The sequence below is a fragment of the Idiotropiscis lumnitzeri genome, unplaced genomic scaffold (assembly GCF_059441095.1).
Source record: "Idiotropiscis lumnitzeri isolate Australia: NSW breed Sydney's pygmy pipehorse unplaced genomic scaffold, RoL_Ilum_1.0 HiC_scaffold_102, whole genome shotgun sequence".
Lineage (NCBI taxonomy): Eukaryota > Metazoa > Chordata > Actinopteri > Syngnathiformes > Syngnathidae > Idiotropiscis > Idiotropiscis lumnitzeri.
Genome location: NW_028283640.1, coordinates 637,666 through 663,636, shown reverse-complemented (window position 1 = coordinate 663,636; position 25,971 = coordinate 637,666). Strand labels below are relative to the sequence as shown.

Here is a 25,971-nt window from a genome sequence, read left to right as displayed (position 1 = left end):
CATGCTCCTAAAAATCCAAACCTTCACCTGTAAATAAAATGTCCCGACCTGAAGACATCTTAATGTTATTATTTTGTTATACACACAGCGCCGCCAAGTGGAATCAAAAATTTGTTTTTATTTTAATTTTCACGTACTGCACGGTGCCCTTTTGACGAATCCGACTGAAAATTAGTCAGAAAAGACTCAAGACAATGATCTTACTCTCTGCCGAATTTGTGACGTTTTGGCAAAAGGCGTGGCTATTACGGTGCTGGAAAGTCCGATTGTACTTTGTGGCAACAAAAGCTCCGGCAACATGACTCAGATGATCCTATCTTCTCGAAGTTGTACACATTTGAGGATACTTCAGCCCTGAAGACATCTACCAACTTATTTTTCATCGTAGTAGTAGCGCCACCAACTGGTAAAAGCTAATACAAGTTATTTTCTTGGATGTTTTTCTCCGTGCAACTCAACAAGGTCGCCCTCATATATGCTCGGAGGACTGTTTCGGCCATGAGGATGTCACAATACGAAATTCATCCTTTTTCGTGAAAAGTTGTGGGAGTGGCATTGCACGGTTCGGCAATAAAACAACGCTGATTATGAGGTTCTAAATATGAACGACAACTCGTGAAACTTGACACACACATCAGGCAGAGCAAATTTATCAATATTTTATACGTTAGTTGTGCAGCTTTTTTGAAATGGCTCGCCATGGCCCTCGAGAAATGTTCAAAAAAGCAGCCCTGGTTGAGTGTTTCACCTCGCTTTTTGTAAATTTTATGGAGTACAGTGAACCCTCGGTTATCGCGGTTAATGGGGACCGAGACCACCCGCAAAAACTGAAAATCCGCGAAGTAGCGGCGCATCTTCAAAAATGCTTAAAAAAATATACAATATATATAATAAATATATAAATATTTATATTTATATATATATATATATATACGGGGAGAGAGAGAGAGTGAAATTCATGTTATAACAAAAAAACCAAATTATTATTAAAACGTATTATTTTTTTATTCCCCAGCCATTCTTTTTGTATTTATTTAATTACTCCGACTTTAACCTGATGGTACGCCGTCCGGTGTGCCCTGTGAAAAAAAGGTGGCATTCTTTATTTATTTATTCTTTCATAACGGACAGCCTCGCGCTCCGCTCGTGCCCGGGCGCAAGAGGTGCTCCAATTCGGCTTAACTGTGACACACGCCCGACCTCCTCCGGAACTTCCATTCGGTTAAACTTAGGGGCCGCTTGGCACCGCCCGTGCCCGGGGAAGGTGCTCCTCTTCGGCTTACTGTGACGCGAGCATGCCCTCCTCCTCCGGAGCTTCCATTCAGTTAAACGTAGGGGCCGCTTGGAACCGCCCGTGCCCGGGGAAGGTGCTCCTCTTCGGCTTACTGTGACGCGAGCATGCCCTCCTCCTCCGGAGCTTCCATTCGGTTAAACTTCGGGGCCGCTTGGAACCGCCCGTGCCCGGGGAAGGTGCTCCTCTTCGGCTTACTGTGACGCGAGCATGCCCTCCTCCTCCGGAGCTTCCATTTGGTTAAACTTAAGGGCCGCTTGGCACCGCCCGTGCCCGGGGAAGTGTTAAAGAAATTTAAGTTTGTATGTTCATCTGTTAGTTTTGTTGTTTAGTTTGTCATCTTAGCAAGTTTCAAACTATAACTAATCTTACAGGCCCCCTTTGTTGCACATGCATTCGTATCTTTCTGGCCTCTAATTAAACCTTCGACAGCTACGGGTGCCAGGTACGGCCTCATCGCGAATGTGACTCCCCAACGCCAGAACCCTTTTCTGTAAACACCTCCCTTGGGGTGTTGATGACCTCTTTAACCCTTCGTAGATAATGTTGGGGCCCGAGGCCTCTTAAGGCTGTAACTTATGCATTTAGGGAGGTCCAACACAAGGCTTGGTATTTCTAAAGCAACAATATCGTCATGGCCATAAAATAAGTTCAACATGTTAAGCCTTGTGAAAATACACTACACAGGTCAAATGAAGTTCAGAGTGAACATGCTCCCTTTTGCTGTTAGAATAAGCAGAAGTATGAACAAAAGGTGTCTTGTAAGCTGAAACCGTTAGAATAGGCAGGAAGAGGGTGGGCAAGTGGGATGGAGTCAAATGTCAAGTTTTCCATTCTGTATGTATTGCATATTCAAATTGCTTATGCTGATGCAAATAAAAACCATGTGTGCAGTCGAACACGCTGGCTTCGCCTCGGAGTTCGAGGGCTGCCCCGCGCGGAAATGACAGACAATCTTGGCTGGTTGATTCATTTGTTCAGGCTTGTTTTGATAGAAACATCCTTAACATTACTTGGTCCTTCGAATGCCGGATGAAAACGTGTGATCTGCGGTGGACGATTGACGACGACTGAAAACGGCGCCATCGTGAAAAGTCCTCTCTTCCAGGAGGCCGGTCCTCGGCCATCCTCCACCGGAGAGAACACAGACTTCATCCATGAACCGCGAGTGTCTCGACCAGCGGAGAGATTGTCACAGGTCAGTGGTTGTATACAACAGATAGTAAAAAACTTTTTTGGGTTTTTGAAGGATAGTAGGGTTTCAGGGAGTTCCTTTACCCGAAGAGATAGTACATCTTAGCTTAGCTATTTTCTGGAAGAAATACAGATTTAACTTTGCTATTTTGGAAGACTTGTTGGAAGACTCGGACAGTACAGAATTAACTGTTGTTTATTCTGGAAGGCAGATTAAGGCATTCCTTGTCTGGTAGAGAGTACAAGTGTAGTTGATTATATCTGCTCGGATAGTACAGAATTAACTGTTGTTTTTTCTGGAAGACAGATTTAGGGGTCCTTATTTCTGGTAGAGTACAGATGTAATTATTACTATATTTGGAAGTGATAGTACAACGTTTGTTATTTATAGAAGACGAAAATAGTTTATCTATTTTCACAGACACAGAACTGATCAATCTGTGAGTGTGTATGTGTATTGTATGAATGTCCAACGTTTGAGAAATCTAAAACTGACCGAGGGTTGTGAGTAAAAACACCCAGGAATACCCGCTCCAAATTGGGAGTAGAAGCTTGGTATTCAACCCAAAGTCAGGCAATTTGAATTTTTCTCAACACTGAGGAACCATAACTAGACACCATAACAATTAAGACTGTCAGAAATGGCGGCAGAATTGATGAAGGAAGTTAACTGTCAACTTTCCGAATTTGAAATAAAGGAAAAATGTAGGTTAGTTGAAATTGAAAAATATTGATTAGCTTCTCGTTTGTAGCTGTTCAATGTTGAGAACTGTGTGTGTTGTTTTGTGGGCCCGTGTATATGTCTGAGTCTGACTATGTGTGTGTGTGAGAACAAAGAAGAGAAAGGGTGGGGGTTGAGTCAGTGAGCTGGAGTGTGTGCGATTGGGGATTACTAATACCACTTGGTATTTTATCCCATGTAATACAGTAGGATTATAAACAGCAGACTGTTGTGGATGTAATAGACAAGAAATCTCCACCTGAAAAAGTTGAAGTGAGAATTGCCACAACAGGAAAATTGAGTTGCTGTCCTACTGATGAGAAACCAGTTTTTAGAACACCCTAGGTGTTGACAAACTGGTCCAATTTTCTAAAATTGGGGTATTGGGTAGTATAGTAAAGTCCAGGGAAACTTTGCAGTGTAGAGATTGGAAGTTAATAAGAAAAGAAAAGGAATGTGTAAAGAAAGAAAAAGAATGTGTAGAAAAGGGAAAGGAACAATTAATGTTCCATAGAAAGGATTGATGAAGTCCAAATGATAGGGCAAGTGAGAAAGGTGTCATAGGCAGATTTGCAAGTGGAAAACTGTATAGAGTAACAGAATGAGAACCTATGTGGTTGAGGGATGTAAGACACTGAGTTGGTTGCATGAATTGAAAGAGAGAAGTAGGTGTTATGAAAGATGGAATGAAGGTTTTGAAAGTGAACATGAGGAATCTTTGCAAAAGCATAGGTGTTTCCTGATTTTGAATTTTAAGTGGTGTCAAACCTGAGGTGCGGGGGCAGAATTTGGTTCTCTAACTGAGAGGCAAGGTAGGTTGAGAAGGAAAAGCGTAAGTGAAATAGGATGAGCGGAAAGTTAAGAGGGGGTTGGAGATGACTGAGAGGTAAAGTAGGTTGGGCAGATGCCAGAAGGAAAGCGTAAGTGAATTGGAACGAGCGGAAAGTTTAGGGGGAAGGAGCTGTTGCCATTGGCTTGAGATTGCCTGCTCGTAAATTGGCAGGGAGGAGTGGCCAGTAAACTGGAGCCTTTGGTAGGGGGCGTAACCCCTGGCAGCTTGGTTGCCTGGGGACCGCGTGATTGGCGTATGAACAGTGAGGCCCCCCCCCTCCCTTCTTTTTCTGCTGTGAGCGTCTAGGATAGGCTTGCACACGAGGGCGGCCAAGGAGAAGACGAGTAATTTACATAATGAATGAAGGGTTTGAGAACTTGTTTTAAGGAAGTGTACGATTGGGAAAATGAATGACTAGGCCGGGACCCCAGTGGGGCTTCGGACTGCGAGTTGATGTCCAAACCTCTGGATTCCCCCTCTGACAGTGACAACAGTGAGGACATTGAGGAAGATATTAAACATATGTTTGACCTCGAGAATTACTTAATGCGTCATCAAACTGAACCGATGAGATGCAGCTGTTAAAAAAGGAAGTCACATATTTAGGCCGCATTTTGACTGAAAAGGGGCGCATTTTTGGTGACAAGCAAAAAGAAGGCGTTGCCCGAGCCCTAAAACCAATAACAAAGAAGTAAATGATGTCCCTTATAGGTGTACGCAATTATTGCCAGGCATGGATTGCAAAGTACTTAGAAATCACACGACTATTGCTGGACATCATTTATGACAAGCCAATGACATTTGAGGAAAAAAAAAATGTTTGAACACTTGAGGTTGACAAGCTTTTGAACTTGTCAAGTGTGAACTCATTGATTAAGATGTATTAGCACTACCAAATTACTATGAGCCATTTGAGCAAACAGTGACTGCAAAAAATGGTTTCATGACCTTGTGTGGCTGCAGACGCGCAGGGCTCATGAAATCACTTGCATATTAGTCACAACAATTGGATCAAGCAGCCTTCACCCACCACATTCACATTGCACGGCGACCTAATTGTCACATTACACTGATAAGGTGCGCTCAGCCCAGCGTCACTTTTTCCCGCACCAGTAGAAGGCACACCACACGACTGTGGAAGCCGAGTCCAAATTACCACCAAACAGCGACCTGACCTCTTGGACACCTTTCTCCCGACTGGAGAGACAGTTTTTTGACGGCCGCAAAGGGGTGGGAATTTTTTTTTTAACAAAGCATTTTGTTTCAAGGGATATTAAAATCTGTATGTGCAGGACAAGCAGCAGAAACTTCTGTGCTGATCCAGAATTGTAAGATGTTTTCTAAAAAACATTTTACAATTTGGACTGACTGCCAAGATATATGTTTATGTGTTCTGTCGACATTGGGCAAACGGCGTTTTAAAAAAATCACAAAAGATGAAAGAAAAGTTGTGCATAAAGCACGTCTAAATAAGTATTTGTAAATGCAAAATTTTCTGAACAGAAAATGAAACGATTACAATTGAATACTGCCTCGCTGACAATGCAGCAAGGGGTAATGCACACACACACACACACACACACACACACACACACGCAGCAAATCAACTTGACAATTTGATCTCACGCCAGGGAAAAATACACCACTAATTGAATGCACACATTGGGAGAAAAAAGGTGCAAACATTGCTGAGGAAATTGTTCCCACATATAGACTTTTCAACAAAAAACTTTTTTTTAGACAAAGTGTTAGTTGTTTGGGTTGCAATATTGTTTGGTTATAATTAATGTGTTTTCAAAATGGATTACGTTGTTTCCAACAACACATGATGATGTTAAAACAGTTGGAAAAAGTGTTGTGTAATCGAATTATCCTGACATTTGGAATTTCAAGAGTGATTTAAAGTGAAAATGATGCATTTTGTGAATAATGTTTGTAACAAGTGGGACAGTTGTTGCAAAATTGACTCAAAGCGTCATTTTGCATACAGTCTGCAGGACTTGTGGAACGCACGAATGGAACTGACTTATCAAGACAAAGAAAAAAAAAAGAGACAATGGCCAGACTGTGTTTCAATCACAGCAATGAGGATAGTGCCAGCCGAAGGAAGGACACTATCCCCTTTTTATCCTATATGGCCTCACACATAGACTCTCAGGTTCATCAGAACCACCAGCGACTGGCACATCTGTCCCAGTCCACATGAAAGACATGTTTGACCACAATTACTGGCCAGTGTGTTTTGATCCACAGATAAACCACGTCCATGTGGGAGACCAACTCTTCCTCAAGGTGCTGAAACGACCTCGTTGGGACAGTGAACGCTGGGACGGCCCTCATCAGGTGATTGCAGTGACCCCGACGGCAGCAAAGGTCGAGGGGCGTGGCGGCTGGAACCATCAGTCGCAGTGGCAAGCTTCTCCGGTCCCTGCTGAAGGCTGAGCGACGCAAGTCCCTTGGAGAGGATCTCCACCACGTACACTCCAATGTACCAACAAAAGACCACAGTTGGAAAGAGGGTTTTCCGTGGCAAACACACCCCTCTCGGAAGGATGGAGCAAGCCGCCGAACAGCAACTGGGCACTGCCCTGTCGACCAGATGCATCATCTACTTCCTTGCAGGGCTGTGCCTGGTCAGCGCACAACCTCGAGACCAGGACAACGTCAAACGCAGATGAGTTGCACAGGCGCAGACTGCTGACTACACGCACATCAAATAAAACCTGCAGCCTCTGAAAAAACGCTCAAGGTCACTGATTCATGTAACTTGCATCACAGAAAAGAGTTGCAGTTGTGAATGTTTGATGTTCCGGGTTTATTTTGTACATACATGTATTGGACCAAAAACTGCATTAGCTTTGCTTTATTATCTTTTAATTGTTATTATTTTTTTGGGCTTCTCGTTCGGGGCATGGGTTTCTACCCTTTTCTCCAAGAATTTTTGAGTTTTTGGGTAGTTTTTCTCCCCCCTCAAGCGACAGCCTTTGATGATGAGATTTGAAACTTGATAAACAGGTGGGATATGTTAAAGAAATTTAAGTTTGTATGTTCATCTGTTAGTTTTGTTGTTTAGTTTGTCATCTTAGCAAGTTTCAAACTATAACTAATCTTACAGGCCCCCTTTGTTGCACATGCATTCGTATCTTTCTGGCCTCTAATTAAACTTTCGACAGCTACGGGTGCCAGGTACGGCCTCCTCGCGAATGTGACTCCCCAACGCCAGAACCCTTTTCTGTAAACACCTCCCTTGGGGTGTTGATGACCTCTTTAACCCTTCGTAGATAATGTTGGGGCCCGAGGCCTCTTAAGGCTGTAACTTCTGCATTTAGGGAGGTCCAACACAAGGCTTGGTATTTCTAAAGCAACAATATCGTCATGGCCATAAAATAAGTTCAACACGTTAAGCCTTGTGAAAATACACTACACAGGTCAAATGAAGTTCAGAGTGAACTTTTGCTGTTAGAATAAGCAGAAGTATGAACAAAAGGTGTCTTGTAAGCTGAAACCGTTAGAATAGGCAGGAAGAGGGTGGGCAAGTGGGATGGAGTCAAATGTCAAGTTTTCCATTCTGTATGTATTGCATATTCAAATTGCTTATGCTGATGCAAATAAAAACCATGTGTGCAGTCGAACACGCTGGCTTCGCCTCGGAGTTCGAGGGCTGCCCCGCGCGTAAATGACAGACAATCTTGGCTGGTTGATTCATTTGTTCAGGCTTGTTTTGATAGAAACATCCTTAACAGGAAGGTGCTCCTCTACGGCTTAACTGCCACGCACGCCGGCCGGAGCTCTGGTACGGTCCGAACCGCGCGAAACGTCGCCACCGATCGTGTCCGGGGGAACGTGCTCTTCTTCGTCCACTCTCCTCTTCGCCCACGCTCTTCTTCGGCGCACGCCGGCCGTCTAACCGCTCCAGCGCCCTGTCGTGCCGCTCGGCGAAACTACAATGCCCCCGAATATTTTTTAGACCCGCGAAGCACTGAACCCACGAAAGGTGAACCGCGAAGTAGCGAGGGTTCACTTTATGTATAAGACCAAGACCTACAAAAAAGTCTCTTGGAGCAATGAGCTAGGTTTTACAGGAAGTCGGCCACTTTGAATTTACTTAAAAGGGGGCGGGTCACCACAATGGATTTTGTGTAGAAATTATTATTGGGGCCCGAGCAGCGACCGCGGCAAGGTCCCTATTGTTTTTGTAGAAATTATTATTAGGGCCCGAGCAGCGACCGCTACGAGGTCCCCATTGTTTTTGTGGAAATCATTATTATTTTTATTATTATTATTAGGGCCCGAGCAGTGGCCGCTGCGATGTCCCTATTGTTTTTCTAGAAATTGTTATTAGGGCCCGAGCTGCGACGGCGGCGAGGTCCCTATTGTTTTTGTAGAAATTATTATTAGGGCCCGAGCAGCAACCGCTACGAGGTCCCCATTAACCGCGATAACCGAGGGTTCACTGTATTACTCTTACTCGATCTTGGCGCCGCTTTTGACACTTGATCATAACATATTATTAAAACGCCTTGAAACTTGTGTTGGCATTTCAGGTTCAGCGCTTTCTTGGATTAATTCGTATCTGTCGGAGACGACGCACCGTGTAATTCATGGCAATGCGTCTTCTGATCTTTGTAAGATCACACGCGGAGTTCCGCAGGGATTGGTACTAGATGCTACCGCTTGGTGATATTATACGGAAATATCACATTAGTTTTCATTGTTATGCTGATGATACGCAATTATACATGCCGTTGGATATAACGAATCCGTGTGATTGCTATAAATTAGAGGCATGCCTTGCCGAAATTAAACTATGAATGTCTTTCAATTTTTTGCGTCTTAACTCAGATAAAACCGAGATGCTGATCATTGGACCAGCGCGTCATCTGTACCTTTTTCAAAGACACCACTATGAGTATCGATAAATTGCCCAAAAGGATTCAACAAAAAATCTCGGTCTTATATTTGACACAACTATGTCGTTTCAAATGCACATTAAAAATATTACTAGAACTGCATTTGTTCATCTGCGTAACATTGCTAAAATTCGCCCAATTCTATCAACCTGTGATGCAAAAATCTTAATCCATGCGTTTGTTACGTCTCGCCTCGACTATTGTAACGTTTTGCTCTCGGGTCTCCCCATGTCTAGTATTAAAAGTTAGTTCAAAATGCAGCAGCTAGACTCTTGACTAGAACGAGAAAGTTTGATCATATTACCCCGATACTTGCCAATTTGAATTGGCTTCCGGTCCACTTGAGATGTGATTTTAAAGTTCTGCTACTTGCCTATAAAATATTGCATGGCTTAGCACCTTCCTATCTCGTTGACCTCGTGGTACCATATGTTCCGTCCCGAAACCTTCGCTCACAAAATGCTGGTCTTTTAGTGATCCCGCGAGCCAAAAAGAAGTCCACAGGTTCTAGAGCGTTCTCTATTCGGGCACCAATGCTTTGGAATGTACTACCCTCAGGTATTAGAGGCGCCACCTCAGTAGAAATGTTCAAAACACTATTAAAGACGCATTTATACTCTTGTGCATTTAGTTGAACTATTTGTTGGCCTGTTTACTGCCGCTTTTTCTCTTATCTTCTCTTTTCTGCCCCCTTTTCCCCGGCTGGGGGATTAGGTGACGGTCACCCACTAGGAAGTTTAAGGCATTGACAAACTGGGCATGCACCTGTTCCAGTGATGTCGTCTTCCTGCAGCGCGACATTTATTTATATACTTTAGCATCTAATTTAATTATTTGTTGGCCTGTTTACTGCGGCTTCTCCTCTTTTCTGCCCCCTCTTCCCCTGCTTGGGAATTAGGTGATGGTGACCTGCTATGAAGATTACGGCACTGACCAACCGGGGAGGGACCTTCTCTGCCGAAGTCGTCTTCATGCAGCACCTCTTCTGATTTCCCTATATTTCAGCACTTCGTTGAACTACTTGTTGGCCTGTTTACTATTTCTGTTCTTTTTTTTCTGTTCCCAATTCCACGGCTTGGGAATTAGGTGATGGTGATTCACTTGGAAGTGGCTGTTCTGAATTTACCCCAAACTGACTATTTCAAGATCAAAGGCTCAACCTCGGATATGCTGCCATGGCGATTACGGTCCTGGATGAGGACCCACTCCACTAAAGTCATCTTCCTGCAGCACTTCATTTAATTGACTCTCACATTATCTCATCTAACATTGTATAGCATCATTGTATGTGTCAAATGTTGCCCACTTGGCATCCAAAGCAGCCTGGTCATCCTGGAAGGGGGTTTCCCCCCCATCTGTGGTCCCTTCTCAAGTTTTCTCACTTTTCCCCCAATGGGGTTTTGAGTTTTTCCTTGCCCTCCTGGGGGTTAAGATCAGTGGATGTTGATTGTGGTTATGTAAAGCCCTTTGAGACTGTCTGTGATTAAGGGCTATACACATAAAATTGACTTGACTCGACTTGGACCAGAATAGAAGTGGATGAGGGAAAAAGGGAGGGGCGGTGTTGACTGATATTGTGCAGATGGAAGTAGGCTGACCGGGTTGTGTTATTATGCTTATGGAAAGATAGAGTGCTGTCAAGGATGACACCCAGACTCTTGACCTGAGGGGATGGGAAAACAATGGAGGGGCCAACAGGAATGGGAAAACTGCCAACTTTGGATTGTATTGATTTTGTACTGAAAAGAATAACTTCTGTTTTGTCGCTGTTAAGCCTCATGAAATTATTAGAAAACCAGTCATTGATTTCAGATAGACAGGAGGTGACGGAGGTGGGAGGGAGTGATATGCTGGGTTTGCAGGAGAACTAGAGCTGGGTGTCATCCGCGAAGCAATGGAAAGCGATATTGAATTTTCGGAAAATGCTGCCAAGGGGAAGGAGGTATATGATAAATAATAGGGGGGCCAGGACCGAGCCTTGGGGCAAACCTGAGGTGACTGGGAGGGACTTTGATGAGAAATATTTAAGCTGGATGAACTGAGTGCGGTCTTTGAAGTATGAATGGAACCAGTTGAGGGCGGTGTGGGTGATGCCGATGGAAGAAAGTCTTTTGAGAAGGATGGTGTGTGAGATGGTGTCAAAGGCCGCAGTCAGGTTAAGAAGGATGACAATGGAGAATGAATCTGAGTCAGCTGCAATGAGGAGAGCAGAGGTGACCTTGAGTAGAGTTGATTCAGTGCTGTGAAGTGCACGGAAACCGGACTGAAAGGGTTATTGCAGGTGAGATGAGAGTGGAGTTGAGTGGCGACTACATTATCTAGGACTTTTGAAATGAATGGTAGGTAGGAAATAGGGCGGAGGTTCATGAAATAGTACTGAGCGGCTTTTTCTTAATCTCATGAGAAAATGTACTTGGGCAAGCACAGTCGAAAAGAGTCGTGCGTTATCTCAGCCCAGCCTCACATTCTTCCCCCGGCACGGGTCTACGTCCAAGGGAAGGTCCTCTCCAGATTAATCATTGTCTGGATGGTTGATTCCCAGCTGGTCCCCAAGACTGGTATTCCACGGCTGGCCTTCTCCGGCGGGCAGTCTCTCCGTCTCTTCTGCTGGTATTCCCCTGTAATCTTGTCAGTGTGCATGTATGTGTGCTCCAAAATCAAATTATGTCTTTCAGAATGTGTTTTTGCAATGGCGTCCCCTTGAACCCTCCAATCAATCAATCAAATTTTATTTATAAGAGCACTTTTCATACATAAAATGCGGCTCAAAGTGCTGTACAATAAAAACATCCAAATTACAACGAAAAACTAAAACCCATTCCACCCACTCAACATAAACACAAGACACATCCACATACACGCCTGAACTCGCACACACACAGAACACTCGCATTCACACAACTTAATAAACCATCTTAGTAGAAAGACAGGGTAAGGCACAGAGAAACCATATGAGAAAATGTACCCAGGGTAGGTCATCCGCGCTGAGAGGGATGACGGCTCACGCCCACAGGGAGCTGCGCCAACACACAGACCCCTAGCCCAGACTGACCGGGGTAGACCCTACACATAGTGCAGAGGGCCCCGGTCCGCCGGGCCTAAGGAGCCTCCGGGATGAAGCCCCCTGTGAGAAGGCCAGCCACACCTCCCAGCGCGGAGGCCCCCCTTGAGGAAACACTGGAGCTAAAATATATAAAAGAAAATGATAATGCTAAACAAAAAAGAAGCTAAAAATTAAAGGCCAATAATATAAAAAGACGAAGCTAAAATATATAAGAAAAATTATGATACTAAAAGACAGAGAAGAAGCTAAAAATTAAAAGACAATAATATAAAACGACGCAGCTAAAATATATAAGAAAAATGATGATACTAAAAGACAAAGAAGCTAAAAAAAATTAAAGACAATGATAATATATAAAATGACAATCCTGAATTAAAAGACTAAGATAAATTATTTAAAAGCCAAACAAAAAAGGTGAGTCTTGAGCAGGGGTGGGCAATTATTTTTTCCATGGGGCCACATAAGAAACATTAAATATTGTGGAGGGCCGGGCCAAAAGGCTGAACTCAATTCTGCATAATATTAATTGTATTTCTTTTTTAAAAAGCAGTAAATAGCACTGTTTTGACAAGCTGGCATTAAAGTTAAGCAATGAAACTAAATACCAAATAAACTGAAAAAATGAGGTTGCCTTACAAAAATGTATTCATTCAAATTTCTCAACACAATGGTAGACATAATATTAACATTTTTTACTATTTGTGACTCATATTAGTAAACATATTCTGTCACATTCACTTCAAAACACATTTTGAGTTCCATATACTGTTGGATAGTTGTGTAAAGGTTCTGAGCATTTTAAAGACATCACAATATTGTCTTTTTGCACCAAACATTAAGCAAGATACAACATATTGACTGTCACTGAACTGTGATTTTGAGAAAAAGTGTCCCAGTTCATTGTTATCTGGTGCCGTTTTTATATTTCTCTGCATGTTTCGTCTGGTAATGCCGACTCAAATTGTAGTCCTTCAACACGGCGATCTGCTCCCCGCAAACTAAACACACAGCTTTACCTCTAACTTCAGTAAATAAATACTTCGCTGTCCAATTTTTGTTGAAAATTCTACATTCGGCATCTACCTTTCTTTTTGTAGCCTGAGCGGACATTTTTGAGGACGAACGTTGTCTTGTTGTGATTCAATCGCGCGCATGTCTTGATAAACGCATTACGTCATTATGTGCGACGCACATTGTGCGGGAATAAAAAAAAAAAACAATTTCAGAATAAAAGCAGTGCAGCTTTCGCCCATGAATGAGGTGAAATTAAAAAGTATGTTTATTTTGAAATTTCCAATTAACCTTACACTCGCGGTCAGAGTCAACCAAAGGTATGTGGCCCGGGCCATACAATGCCCAGGTCTGTCATACGGGCCAGTCAGTGCCACCCGGCGGGCCGGATGTGGCCCGCGGGCCGTGCAATGCCCAGGTCTGGTCTTGAGCCTCCTTTTAAAAATATCAACAGTCTCTGCGGACCTGATGTCCTCCGGCAGGCTATTCCATAGACGAGGACCAGAATGGCTGAATGCAGCCTCGCCATGTGTTCCAGTCCTCACCCGAGGAATAATTAACAGGCCGGTGCCAGAGGACCTCAGGGTCCGCGAGGATGGCCCAAGACCGTTAAGGCATTTAAAAACTAATTGAAGAACCTTAAAATCAATCCTGAAACACACGGGGAGCCAATGCAGCGATTTTAAAACTAAATCCAGTGCCCAATTTGGTATGTTTGCATCTCTATGTCCTATGTGGAGAATGTGCTTTGTCATATTTGTCCATGAAGTGCTGTCTGGCTTGTCATCAGTTTGTAATGTGCAGACTGAATATGTATGATGTGAATGTGAGTGTAGGTCATGAAAATACTATGTTCACACATTTATAAACTAAGTAATATAACTTTAGCATGTGAAAATAATATCATAAATCAGTAAAGACCATGACTACAATCAGTCATTCCTATGCGTAGTAGAATTAGAATTAGAATTAGAAATCCCTTTATTGTCATTGTACTCAAGTGTGCAACGAGATTAGAAGGCTCCCCTCTCCAGTGCAATACAACAATAAGACAGACAAATATATAAATTAGATTAATAAATAAGAGAGTGCAATGGAATTTAGTACAGAATAGGGTATATAAAAACACATCACGATGCTGTTCTGCAAGGTAAGGGTGTTCTCGTGTGTGTGTGAGAGTTCAGAATGGAGATGGCTCTCGGAAAGCAACTGTTTCTCAGTCTATTGGTCCTCGATTTGATGCATCTGTAGCGCCTGCCAGAGGGCAACAGGTCGAACAGGTGTGAGTTTGGGTGGGTATTGTCTTTGACGATGTTGAGAGCCCTTCTGAGGCACCGGGCGGTGTAGATGTCCGACAGTGAGGGGAGAGGGCAGCCAATAATCCTTTGCGCTGTTTTGACTGTCCTCTGGAGCCTCACTCTGTCGGCCTCAGTGCAGCCGCTGTACCAGGTGGAGACACAGTACGTCAACAGGCTCTCAATGGACGAGTGGTAGAAGGCTAGCAGCAGCTTCCTGTCCAGGTTGAATTTCCTGAGGACTCTCAGGAAGTGCAGACGCTGGTGGACCTTCTTTACCACTGCTGTGGTGTTGTGAGTCCAAGAAAGGTCGTCGGAGATCTGTACTCCCAGGAACTTGAACGTGTGGACCCTCTCCACACACACGCCTTCGATGCAGAGGGGGGGCGGCACCGTCTTGTTCCTCCTGAAGTCGACGACAATCTCCTTTGTTTTTGCAGTGTTAAGGTGCAGTCTGTTGTCCTTGCACCAAGCTGTCAGTCTCTTTACCTCCTCTCTGTAGGCTGTCTCGTCACCTTCCGAGATCAGACCGACCACTGTCGCGTCGTCAGCAAACTTGACGATGGTGTTGTTGCCATGGGCCGGGCTGCAGTCGTAGGTGTAGAGGGCGTATAGGAGAGGGCTCAGCACGCATCCTTGAGGGGAACCGGTGCTCAGCATGCAGGTGGAGGACGTGTAGGGGCCGAGCAACACAGTCTGGGGTCTGTTGGTCAGAAAGTCCTTAATCCAGATGCGTGTGAGGGCAGGGAGGCCGAGAATGTCAAGTTTGGCGACGTGGATGTCTGGGATGATTGTGTTGAATGCCAAGCTGTAGTCCACAAAGAGCATCCTTGCATAGCTCTGCTGTTGTTCCAGGTGGCCCAGCACAACATGCAGAGCAGTGTTGATGGCGTCCTCAGTGGATCTGTTAGCCCAGTATGCAAACTGGTAGGGGTCCAGAGTGGGAGGAAGGCAGTCCCTGATGTGCTGGAGAACCAGCCTCTCGAAGCACTTCATGATGACTGGTGTGAGAGCAACAGGACGGTAGTCATTCAGGTGGACGGCTGGTGACTTTTTGGGGACAGGAATAATGATGGAAGTTTTCAAGCAGGAGGGGATGACTGCTTGAGCCAGGGAGCGGTTGAAGATCCTGCAGAATACATGTGACAGTTGGTGGGCACATGTTTTGAGGACCTTGCCTGGTATTCCGTCGGGTCCAGTAGCTTTCCTGGGGTTAACAGCCAGGAGCGCGCGCCTCACATCGTGTTCCTCTACGGTGAGTGGGGGGGAGTTGGAGCATGAAGTGCGGGGGTGTGACGGTTGGGGCGAGTCAAAGCGAGCAAAGAAGCAGTTAAGCTCCTCTGCCAGCGATGCACTCGGGTCTGCAGAGGTCGTGCTGCTGCCACGGAAGTTGGTGATGCTCCGTAGACCCTGCCACACCTCCCGTGGTCTGTTACTGGCAAGGTGGGCCTCCAGCCTCCCCTTGTAGGTTGCCTTGGCTAGCTTGATGCCTTTGCTCAGGTCAGCACGAGCCACCCTGTACTGGGCTTTGTCGCCTGACCTGAAGGCAGCGTCACGGGCCTTGAGGAGAGAGCGAACCCTGCTGGACATCCAGGGCTTCGCATTTGGGAAGGTCCGTATAGTCCTGTGTAGGGACACAGTTTCCATGCAGAACTTGATGTAGTCCACTACACAATGTGTGTAGACATCAAGGTCCTGATGATCAAAGAGGCCCCAGTTTGTGTCTTGAAAGCAGTCCTGTAATTCACTCATGGCGCCGTCACGCCAGGTTTTCACAGTCTTTGTGGTGGGCCTGAATCTGCGCCTGAGAGGGATGTATGCAGGTGCGAGCTGCAAGGACAGGTGGTCTGACTGGCCGAGGGGGGCGAGTGGGAGGGCCCTGTATGCGTGCTTGATGTTCGAGTACACATGGTCGAGAGTGTTGTCTCCCCTCGTTGGGCACTTGACATGCTGGTGAAACTCTGGGAGTACAGTCTTTAAATTGGCCTTATTAAAGTCTCCCGCTACTACGTGAACGCCATCAGGGTGGGCCCGCTGATGTTTATTGATGACGCACGCGAGTAGCGAGAGCGCCGTGCTAGTGCTAGCGTCGGGAGGGATGTAAACAGCTGTGACAATCACGACCGTTAGCTCCCTCGGGAGAAAATAAGGCCGGCATTTAACGGACATGAACTCGATGTCGGGGGAAGAGTGCTTCTCGACGATCGTGCTATCGCCGCACCAGTTCTCATGCACGTAAACACAGAGCCACCCCGCCCCGTCTCTTACCGGTGTCCCTTGTCCGATCCGCGCGATGTAGCGAGCGCCCGGCCAGCTGGATGCTAGCATCGGGGACGTCTGCGTGCAGCCAGGATTCCGTGACGACGATCACACTGCTGTCTCGCACATAGCGGTTTCCCAGGATTTGTAATCCCAGGTCGTCGATTTTGTGGACCACGGATCTGGCGTTGGTGAGGTACAGACTCGGCAGTGGTTGCCTATGGGGCTGCCGTCGCAGCCGTTGCAAGACACCGGACCTGCAGCCCCGCTTCTGCTTCCTCTCTCTGCGTCGCCTGCGCCGCCTCCCGGTCCCGATGACAAGCCACGGTGAGCCGGGCAGCCTCGCCAGTTCGTCCGGAATTTTGCGATCATAGCATATTCAGTAAATATAAACCTGCTAAATTAAATAATTGACATTCTGTCCCATAAATGTTTAAAATGCCGGTAATTGCCATACAATCCTTCAAGGGTCGACGAGCGATGTTCGGGAGGAGGAGCAGTGGTGGTGGTGCGTTTCCCTCGGGCATGTGTCGGTAAATCCAGCGGAGTTCAGCGGCAGTGGATTGAAGTTGTCCTGACACAGGTTGATGACATGACAGGAACAGGCAGAAGTGCGAGAAGCAGACTGGCCTGCGGGTCCACATGGCAGACAGGTGCTAACTTTGATAGGTAAGCTAAACTTTAGCCACAGTAGACGCGTCAGCGACTATGCAATCGGTGGGTGGCATTCATGAGAATCGGGATCGCTCAACATACAGATAATAATAAATAAAATCACTGTAACTGGAGGGATTGTAAACTGCTAAAGCAGGTACAACAAGCGGATCCAAAAAATTTCTGAGAGTTACCGGTGAGCAGTGGCAGCCAAACGTGCCAGCGTCCACTCAACCGGGAGTTGATTCAATATTCACAATATTTTATTATTTTGTCGTACAGTTGTTTAAAAATGGCTCGCTATCGCCCCCTAGAAAAAAAAAAACAACAAAAAAAAACAGCCCCATATCTCTGTTTCACCAAACTGAAAATTTGATGAAGTGTGTACAAAGCCAAGACCTAATAAAAAGTCTCATGGAGCCGTATGCTAAATTGAACAGGAAGTCGGCCATTCTAAATTTATCAGAATCCGAAATCCTTTTATTGTCATTGTACAGTGTGCAACAAGATTAGGGAGCTCCCCTCTCCAGTGCAATACAACAATAATTTAATCAAATATATAAATTAGATAAATAAGAGAATAAATATTGTGATGGAAAATAGTATGAAATTGGAGAAATACAACACAATACGTCGCTGTTCAGCAAGGTAAGGGTGGTCGTGTGTGTGTGCATGTGTGTGAGAGTTCAGAATGGTGATGGCTCTCGGAAAGAAAATGTTTTTCAGTCTATTAGTCTTTGATTTGATGCACCTGTAGTGCCTGCCAACAAATTTACTTCAAACATTGACGAGGCTTTGAAAACAAAAGCTGCTCTAACTTTAACTACAAGCAAATTCCTCTTGAAGATTCCTCACGTTATTTCTCGGAAATATTTCACATTTCCAACGTGCCAGTACCCCAACGTTGTCCGGGTGGCGAGGGCCCTTTATAGCTGCTCGCAGCTCTAGTTTTTAATTAATTTTTTTAAATCAATGGTGATGACAGTGAAATATGTCTTGTCTGGTATCATGATAGCTGGAGGATATTTTGTCATGATATTTTAGTCAGGCCTGATAACAGTGATGTATGCTGATTTAAGGCTACTTTTATTTTGAAATGCCGTATCAAATTTTGGTGGGACCGCATTTGATGGACAACTGGGGTTGTCTAGTGTCCCCCAAAATGGGTCTGATATCACGATAGCTCGAGGGTATTTTGAAATGATTATTTTAAAATCAGTGTTGATGACAATGAAATGTGCATATTTCAGGTGGGTTTTTTTTTTATTGTGAAATTACACATCAGATTTTGATGGGACCATTTTTGATGAACAGCTGGGGTCGTCTAGTGTCCAACAAAACTAGTCTGGTATTACGACAGCTCCAGCTCTTTTATTTTAAAATGCCTCCTTACATTTTGATGGGACTACTTTTGGTGGAAAGCTGTGTTGTCTTGTGTCCTCCAAACCTGGTTTGGTATTACCATAGCTAGAGGATATTTTTTAATGAAATTTTAAAGTCAGGCATGATGACAGTGAAATGTGCAGATTTCAGGCAACTTTTAGTTTGAAATTACAAATTAGATTTCGATGGGACCACTTTTTATGGACAGCTGGGGTAGTCTCGTGTCCCACAAAACTGGTCTGGTATCACGATAGCTCGAGCTATTTTTTTTTTAACTCAGTGGTGATGACCGTGAAATAAGCGAATTTCAGGCTACTTTTATTTTGAAGTGCCACATCACATTTTGATGTGACCACTTTTGGTGGACAGCTGGTGTGGTCTAGTATCCCCAATCCTGGTTTGGTATCACGATAGTTTGAGGATATTTTTTAAAGATTTTTCTTTTAAATCAGTGTTGATCACAGTGCATATTTCAGGTGATTTTTTTATTTTTAAATGCCACATCAAATTTTGAAGTGACCACTTTTTGTGGACAACTGGGGTGGTCTGGTGTCCCGCAGAACTTGTCTGGTATCACGATAGCTTGAGGATTTTGTAATGATTTTAATTTTTTTAATCATTGGTGACGACAGACAAATAAGCAAATTTTCACGCTTTTATTTTTAAATATCCCATCAGATTTTGATGGGACCACATTTGTTTTTACGGTTCCGTCACCACGCGAGTGGCTACCTGCTAAAGCAGCACGGCTCACTATTTGAGCCTTTTTCGCGTGTTTTTTCCTTTACCCAGTTTTATTTATTTTACCTCATCGCAGCAATGGACATCCAAATTGCGGTGGTTTTATTGCTGCTGGGGGCTGTTTTTTGCGTGATCGTGTCCGGAGATGTCACTGGGAGCTACGGATCAATCGTTTACACAAGAGATCAGCTGTTAGCACTTCGTGCTAACCCCGTGCCGACTCCCGGAGCGAGACCCGATATCCCCCACGAGTTGAGGAGGAAGAGACGGGGGATGTCGCGCGGGGGCGAAACGCCAGGCAAAGAGGAGGCGTGACCACCCCGTCCTCCTGTCCGTTTTTATGGGAAATGTTAGATACCTTCCCAAGAAAATGGACGCGGCACGAGAGGAACTTCCAATGAGCTAGCTTGCTGATGTTCACGGATTCATGGCTAACAGACCTAACGCCGGACACCGTCGTGGAATTTGACGGCTTCCAAATACTACTTGCGGACAGGACACTGGAAAGCGGTAAGAGGAAAGAGGAGGGCTGGCTGTGTTTGTTAATGATAGATAGTGTAACCCTAGGCACATCACAGCTAAGGAGCAACTTTCCAGTCGGGACAATGAGCTGCTAGCTGTTAGCATGCGTCCATACTTGACAAGCATCGCGAGTTAACAAGGACGTGCACGTAACAGGTGCGTGAGTAAACTGCTTAAAACTTTGATCGTCATTCAGCTGACCTACAAATTGAGACGCTACAGTCAGTTTGACGTTTTTGTTTGCTTGATTGTGGATTGACATGGAGGAACAAGACAGTGGAAAGCGGACATTAAAAATGACGGAGAAAAGCTGTAGAAGATCACAAGCCTAAACGGATGCAGGCACGCAGGTGCAAATTTGCTCAATTGACCTCCATGCAACGTCAAATTGAACAATTGATGGAGGATGATGCAAATGTTGACGCTGTAAAAAACTGAGCTTCGTGTTTGCTTTAGCGGCATGGAGCAAGAATTTGTGGACCTCAATTCCGGTGTGCAAAATTTAAAGACTGAAGAGGATTTTGCCGATGACCAAAATAACTGGTTTGATCCAAAAAATGTAATTAATGGAAATGTGAGCAATGGAAGAAGGACGTTTTGAAACGTGCAGAGGAAGGATGCAATAAACAAATATCACCTGATGATAGTAGATCTGCATCAACTAACTACACCCATAGAAGTAGAAGTAAAGAATCTAACAGACAGAAGCTCACTTCTGTCAACGTCTTCAATTAAATTAAAGGCTCAAATGGAACGAGCATGTTTAAAGGCAAAGGCTGCTGATTTACAACAAAGGTTGGCACTTGAGCAAGAAGAAGCTGCAATTAAGGCAAAGAAGCAAATGCATGCAATGCAAACGGCACTCCCTGAGTCTGATGCTAAATTGGATGTCTTGAGAAGATATGAAAATACCCAGGAGGATGGTATCCACATTCCTGATGAGTGTGTTACAATTTAAACAAGGAAAAACATTCAATTACCATCACAGCCTATCAGAGCAACAAGCAGTGTTGACCTGAAATGCTCCCACTTCGACTATTCCAATGGCTAGATTTCCACATCAGACAGAAAGTAGAGAACAACAGGGACATGTGCTTGATGGCCTTTGCCAAGCAATCTCACAGCAAGCCAGTGTCGCAGAATACTTAGCAAAGAGTCAAAAAGCATCGCTACTTCCCGAACTTTCCATTCCTACGTTTAAAGGCGACCCTCTGCATTATAAAACCTGTATAGGTGCCATTGAACATGGGATTGAAGGCCGTACAAGTGATAACCGTGATCATCTTCAATTTTAGCTGCAGTATACTAGTGAACAACCACATGAGTTGGTGAAGAGCTGCATCCATATGGAACCTCTGACAGGATATACCAAAGCAAAACAAATCTTGAAGGAGTTTTATGGTGATGACTTCATGATAGCAGAAGCATATTTAAAGGAAGCCATGGATTGGCCAACAATCAAGTCTGAAGATGGTGTTGCACTTCAGTCTTTCACATTATTCCTTATGGGCTGTTTGAACATAATGGCAGATGTTAATTACATGGAGGACTTGGACAACATGGCTAATATAAAGGCATTGGCAAACAAACTTCCATACAGACTTATAGAATCTTGGAGAAAATTTGCCTGCAATCTCCAAGAAAGAACAAATAGAAGAGTGAAGTTTAAGGATTTTGTTGACTTTGTTGACAAGCACGAAAGATTCTATAAAACAGAAAACAAAATCACAACACACAGAAACACCAAAATCAAAGAAAGTCTTCACAACAGTCATTGTGCCCGCCAAGATGGAAAACAACAAAACCACCACGCCAAAGGCAGAACCTGTTTCAGTGGATGCTATTGCCAAACCATGTGCTAATTGTAATGGAGAGCAACAGTCTCACAATTTGTAAGGAATTTAGGAGAAAGCATCACAAGGATAAGATTGACTTCTTGAGGAGCAAGGGTCTGTGTTTTGCATGTTTGATGCACGGTCGCATTAGCAGTTGCTGGAAACAAAAGCTTCAATGTCAAGAATGCTCTAGACTGCATCCTACAGCACTACACATTGTCCATAAACTTCTGCAAAGAAACAGCCTAAGACGATTGTGAATAGCAGTACCTATTAAGCGCCCTCGTACAAACAACAGAAACCTGGGGTGTCACTGGGGCCTGTAAATAGGACTGCATCCTTTCAATAATTCCGGGATGGGTCAAGGCACAAAAAGGAACCAAGACAGTGACGACTTACTGTCCGGTTTAAAAATGCCCTGACGCCTTTTTTTAGACTGAAATAACTTACTAAAGTTTTCGTTTTGTGCCATTCAGAATGGGAGAGGGAGCCAGGAGGCGAAACAGCCGTCTTGCCAGTTCAATCCCGCACACCCTCTGACTCTCACCCTCCGTTCTGCCTTTTTATTGAAACTAACTCATCAATAACTAATCACCAGAAGACAGAAAAGCATCAACAACTAATCACCAAGAGACAGAAAACATCAATAACTCACGGTATAAAGGTCAGTTTAACTAAAGCATCAATAACTAATCACCAGGGACTCCAGCAGGCAGAAAATCATAACCCAAGGTCAGTTTAACTAAACACATCTTCAGGATACGGTGTCTGTGTGTGTGTGTGTTAAAATAACAAGTAAGTGTCTCTGTGTGTGTTAAACATTAATGAGTGTATAAAAACATGATTATGAATACACAAACTGATTACCTATCCTCAGCCCATCTTACATTTCCCCCCTGTTGTGGATTTAAAAATCATGTCCTTACGGCTTTAAGACAGATCATCATAATGAAATCATACAACAGTGTGATCATCAGTGGAGGAGCGAAAACCTCACATTAGGGAAAAATTCCCCTCCTCCCTTCCGGCGTAGAATGAGATCCTCATAATTTGATGACCATCAGGGAATAAAACTTGTCCCTGGGGTGACTTGGTGGAGGCCCTTGCCTCGTTGTAGGAGAGGACAGCCGTCCTTACCTCCCGGATCTTCGTGTATGGTGTGTGTGTGTGTGTGCACGTGTGTGGACAGGGGCAAGAAGTCCATGTGTTTTTACGTTTTAGTGTCCAGTTTGAGTTCGTCATTCTCAACATTAATCAGGTTGTAACGGTACATTTGGGCAACAAACCTACGATTAACCATCATCTTTGTCATAAAAATAATGCAACATGAACAGACTAAACATAACAAAATGAAAACTATAATTATCCCTATATATTGTTTTTTTAAATTCTTTATAGTGGTCATAACATCAATAATTGTTTCATTTTTATTAAAAATTTAAATGCAGTAATGTACTCCAATCAAGGCTGATATTCCTTTGTTATGTACGTCATTAATTTCCAAACAATATCTAATCTTTTTGTTCTGTGGCTTCAACATATTTATCATCTCATCAATATTAGCACCACAGAGTACTGAGTTTCGAGATCCTCACAATAGTCGTTCTCAAAATGATATTTTTTTTTATCAATTTAGCTTTGTTAAGGTAAGATATTTTATTGACAATCTAACATTAATATGCAAAGAACATGTACATTAGTACGAAATGTAAAAAAAAATTGTGGTGGGGGGGGGTGCGAATTGTTTTCTTCTTGGTAGGGGGGGCATGACAGGAAATAATTGAGAACCACTGGTCTAGTCACACACCAGCTCGGGTTCATTCCCTACCAGAGAAATGACATTCCATGTCCCCAGAGCTAGGCGCTTTATGTTGCCGGGGATTGGACTGCCTTTGACTGCCTCCTAGCTCAAAGGAAACCCAAATTCTTTGGTCCCGCCCACTGGTAGTGAGCCGAAGCCCTTGTATTAAATAATAAATAAATACATAAAATAAAAAAATTAATAAATTTAAAAAACGGACCGATCCACTGCTTGGGTTAGTTTGACCCACCTTGAGATCCGTTCCCACTCAGTGACAGTGTCTACAAGCCACTGCCACCAGGCCAGTGAACCGACGTCCAGGCAGTGACAAAAAACGTGATCAAATTACATTGCTCATCATAAGGTGTTTGTGAGACGCTCTTTGTATGTTTCCTCAATTAAGACCTGTTTTCCATTGGTGTATTTGAAAAAAGTGGTGAACCTGTTAAATTCACTACAAAACGTTAAGAAGATGAAAGTAATGTTTGAAGGAATATTATTTTTCTATCGACATGCCGGCGGGCGGGCACAGATAGAGAGTGATAAAGCAGCACCACCCGCGCGGGGCGTGCTGACGAAAAGGCAAGCGCTCCTCCTCTCATCGCGTCCTTATTAAGACAGAAAAAAGACGCTGTTGAATTTGACCTATTCGCAGTTCGAGCAGGTGCTTAACGCTGGAGAATATCACCACTTCGAAGTTCGAACTGCTGTTGAAACGGAGAGGTAAGTGTTTTTCGTTTGTTTTTATTCAAAACATGCCTCGAGTGCATTTGTTCATGGTTAGAGATAGTTGTGTGGAAAACACTATACAAAGTAGCACCATGGATGTGGGCCTACAACACTGGCCTAGCAAACATGTGCTCCTACATCGACATAATTGACGAGCTCCAGTTAAGCATTGAATAATTATAAAACGTCATGGTGCTTTTACTCATTTAAAGAACTAAACCGACGCGTATTTTCATCCGGTGGTCAGGTTTGCATTGAATGTGAGCACGAGGGACGCTAGCTTGTTGCGTTAGCTTTGCGGAGCTAACAGCTTGCACTTTTGTTATAGAACAACAGAATGCAAGTACCATGATAATTTCTGTCATTAATTTTTGTGTAAGACACGATGTTCACTGGTTAATTACATGATTCTTAAAGCAAAGGTTACTGTGAATGCAATTTTGGTAAGATTTTTGTAGTCACACTGCATAAATCTGTCTGTCTGTTGTTTAAACTTCAATATAAACTATTATGGTTGAAATCATTAATTGGGATGGAGGGATTGATATTTTTTTAATTTATAATTTATTTTTCTTACACTGATATTGTTAAAACTCCATTTAGCCTATAGTATTAATAATTCTCAACACAAAACTGTCTTTTTTCTTTATAGAATAAACAATGCCTTCCCTGAGATGCAGGAAGTCCCCAAAGCAGGATACTATTGAACATGCAGTCAAGGGTCTGGACAAGACTGCAGAGTTAGAAGCGAAGTATATAAACTCATTTAAAGGTATGATGTTAACGCTTTTGCTAAGATATATTATTGTTTTCTGATAACCAAGCTGACATCGTTTTTTAAGTGGTTATTTTACATTAAGAGTGTCTTGACCTTTTCTTTTGTCAGTTTCAAGTTATTTCAGTGAGCGTGAAACCTGATGGTAGGAGTTCTATCTAAATTAAGGCTGTACTTGATGACGCCCTCCGGCATTTTTATACCACAATAGACCAGTGAACAAGTCCGATATTGATAGTCTAGTGTAAAGCACGTTATACGTCACAGAGATCACGTGACGCGATCCAATATGACTGTGTATACAGTGTATGTCATTGTTATGAAACTAAATAATCTTAAAGTTTTTTTTTTACGTAACCAGGTGCCATTGACATTTGTACTTTCAGTCCTAATACATACTGGCTAATGCAATGCTGGAAAATGAATTTTGGCTGGTCTGTTCCTTTAAAATCATAAAGAAGGGCTCTGCTCTATCCCTCACAAGAAGCAATGTTTCAAACCACCCTACATTAGTATAGTGGCCCAAATGAATATGATGACTCCTTATTTGTGTGCTTAAAAATATGACGAAGCTATCTTGATTTCCCTGTTAACTAGGTCGAGGAGTATTTACCAAGGCCCCTTTCAGGAAAGACGACTTTATTCTTTATTATGGAGTACAGAGGAAAATTGATAGATTCTGATAAATCTCAACGCAGGAAGATGGATGGAAGAGGCACTGTCTTTTTGTTTGACTTCCGCCGGCAAGAAAAAACTTGGAGGTGAGGCAAAGATTGAGATGTTATCTTATTTTTGTTTTTATTTAAAAAAATAAACACATACTCATCCCATAAGTGTTAGGGGAAAAATCATTCTCTAGGCAAAAATGTATACCGTATTTTCGCACCCAAAAGACGCGCCGTGTCAAAGGGCGCAACACCTGTTGAGGCCGCTATTTCTGTCTTTGTAACATAT

General features: G+C 43.6%; 1 long non-coding RNA gene across 1 annotated transcript; it reads left to right on the top strand.

The window, feature by feature from the left end:
* Positions 1 to 24,089: 24,089 nt before the first annotated feature.
* LOC148315554 (uncharacterized) lies at positions 24,090 to 25,758 on the top strand. The gene is made up of 3 exons (XR_015840824.1): positions 24,090 to 24,236; positions 24,895 to 25,014; positions 25,615 to 25,758. It is a non-coding gene; the product is annotated as an uncharacterized LOC148315554 (long non-coding RNA).
* Positions 25,759 to 25,971: the final 213 nt, after the last annotated feature.